This window comes from Photinus pyralis, unplaced genomic scaffold (assembly GCF_008802855.1).
Source record: "Photinus pyralis isolate 1611_PpyrPB1 unplaced genomic scaffold, Ppyr1.3 Ppyr1.4_unclustered_Scaffold2664, whole genome shotgun sequence".
NCBI classification, from domain to species: domain Eukaryota; kingdom Metazoa; phylum Arthropoda; class Insecta; order Coleoptera; family Lampyridae; genus Photinus; species Photinus pyralis.
This window is the reverse complement of record NW_022171246.1, coordinates 9,159-11,809: the sequence shown is the minus strand read 5'-3', so window position 1 is coordinate 11,809 and position 2,651 is coordinate 9,159.

The following is a 2,651-nucleotide window of genomic DNA, read 5'->3' as shown; positions in this document are numbered from 1 at the left end:
CTGTTAAAACTCCTGTTTTTTTGGGAAAAGATTTTTTTAAAGGAGGTATATAAATATGATCATATTCATTAATTACATCGTCCTTTTCACGAATTGAAACACAAGGAGCTGATGTATTCATTTCTTGAACGTAGTTACTAGATTTAGGAACAGATAATTGAAAGTTATCGGAAATAGGTGTATCAGGAAGTTGAGTATGTATCTCATTGAAAGATTGATCAGGAAATAAATCAGTATGTAGCACATTACATACAGGGTGACAATTTGAAAACTTACCACCCCCCATATCTTAGTAAATAAACGAGATATTTAAAAAAATCAAAATCCGTTTCGGTAATTTGGAGGGGGAATCACAATGACATAGTTGGCGACGCACCCCCTCACACCCCCTGCGCCCCAGCCACCCCAACTTTTAAATCTTAAATAGTGACCCCCATGTGTAATACGTCGTTGGAAAGCTCTGAAAAAATGCTTTCCAACCATACCAAATAGCATTACATTTAGGTTAGTAATTATCGTGCAAATCAAAAAATAAACTAATATGATACATTTGAAATCTGTCGTATTTAAAACGCAACCGGCGAACATAGACGAACTAAGACAGAGAATAATTCAAGAATGTCGAAATATTGCAAAACCAACATTTGAAAAGGTTCGACAAGAGTTTGAGAATAGATTATAACTGGCGATCAAAAATGAGTTGCTGTCAAGTCGGCTTTGGAAGTTGAAGTTAAATACAATTTTCCATGCTTATTTTTTGATTTGCACGATAATTACTAACCTAAGTGTAATGCTATTTGGTATGGTTGGAAAGCATTTTTTCAGAGCTTTCCAACGACGTATCACACATGGGGGGTCACTATTTAAGATTTAAAAGTTGGGGTGGCTAGGGCGCAGGGGGTTTGAGGGGGTGCGTCGCCAACTATGTCATTGTGATTCCCCCTCCGAATTACCGAAACGGATTTTGATTTTTTTAAATATCTCGTTTATTTACTAAGATATGAGGGGTGGTAAGTTTTCAAATTGTCACCCTGTATGTTTTCCCTTGTAGATAAGTGGGTAATTTTATAACGTGAACGAACCTCATACTTAACATTTACATCATGTTCCCAAATACGTTCCACCTTTTGTAACAAATTATAAATAAATTGACGGCGGTGAATTTTGTTGATCTTCGAATTGCGGGGTATAGCGTTTGAGTTTAACAATTTATCAATAAATATTCTACAACTGGGGTTACCTAAATGAAATTGTATATCTTCCTCTGATTTGAAAGACTCCACTATACAATTTATTAAAACACTTCTATTTAAATTACTGGTTTGCTTTTGAAAAGGCATTTTAGATTTAAAAAAATTATCTAGTACAAAAATTCTACTCACGTGATATGATATAGGTAGCAGTACTTAACAAAGTAGTGATACTACTCACTCTTTCGGAAAAAAAATTTCTTTAAAACACTCTGTAAGCTCTGATACCACACACTACACGACTGAAGACTTCGAGTATAATAAACAAATTCTTTCATTCATGTTCCAATACACCTTCTTTGGAAGACTAATTGCTCTCATCGTCATTAGGGTTAAGCGATTCATTATGTACCTATTTCCTGTAATTAGTTTAATCGATCTAAATCCTATTCAAATCTTCCAAATATAATGGCGAAGGGAAATTTTCTAATTGAATGTAATTTAAATTTTACTATCCCTATCTTAATTGTGGAAGTTGAATGAAAGTTTGAATTTAATACACTTACGTTTTCAACTAGATTCACTTAATTACATTGCAACATTTTAAAACAATGAATAGTGACGCCAGAATGTCGTGTTTTTGTTCAAGGGGAAAATTAATATTAAATTTCATTTGAAGTCAAGTCAGAATTACGAGTACCTACGGGGTGTCAATTTTAAAACTTGCAGTCGGCCATATTTTCCAAAGTAAAGAAGGTATTTAAAATTGCGCAAAACCGTTTCGGGGATATCGAGGGGCAACCAGAATGACGTTATGAGTAACAACACCCCCCCCTTAACCCACCAGCCCCCCCCCTCTTCAAAAATCCTAAATGGTATAACCCTATACTTGTGACACATCCTTGGAAAGCTACTGAAAAATGCTTTCCAGTGGTACCAATAAAGTCGATATTCATTAAGACAATTTAACAACAAAAATGTAATAATTAACAAAAAAAACTAAATGTTGTCATTGAGGGATTTATGGCAAATTGGCCAAGAACTTCAACCTGAACTGTTTCATTAAGCAATCTTGGTTGCTTTCTTTTTTATTGAGTTACAGTACCTACAGCTGAACGTGTGGAAATAATATTCATTTATGCGGCTCCGAAAATCGATCATCTTTTAGAACAGCTAGAACGTTATAGTCATTCCGGGAGAAATAAATGTAAGCCATGCCTATGATCAAGATTTGGTCGCTAAATTCCAAGAAACGGGTGTCACCCTGTATATCTAAAATGCTGAGTAAGAAAGAGTTGGCCCGTTTTCATATTCTTATTAGCCTTGAAGGTTGAAGTTACTCTTTGGTTGAAGCTTGATTTCCTATTTTTAGGTTGTACTACATTTTTACCACCAAAATTGCAGTCATTTAATGTTAATATTCAATTTCAAATATTCAACGATTATATCCCATTATATCCC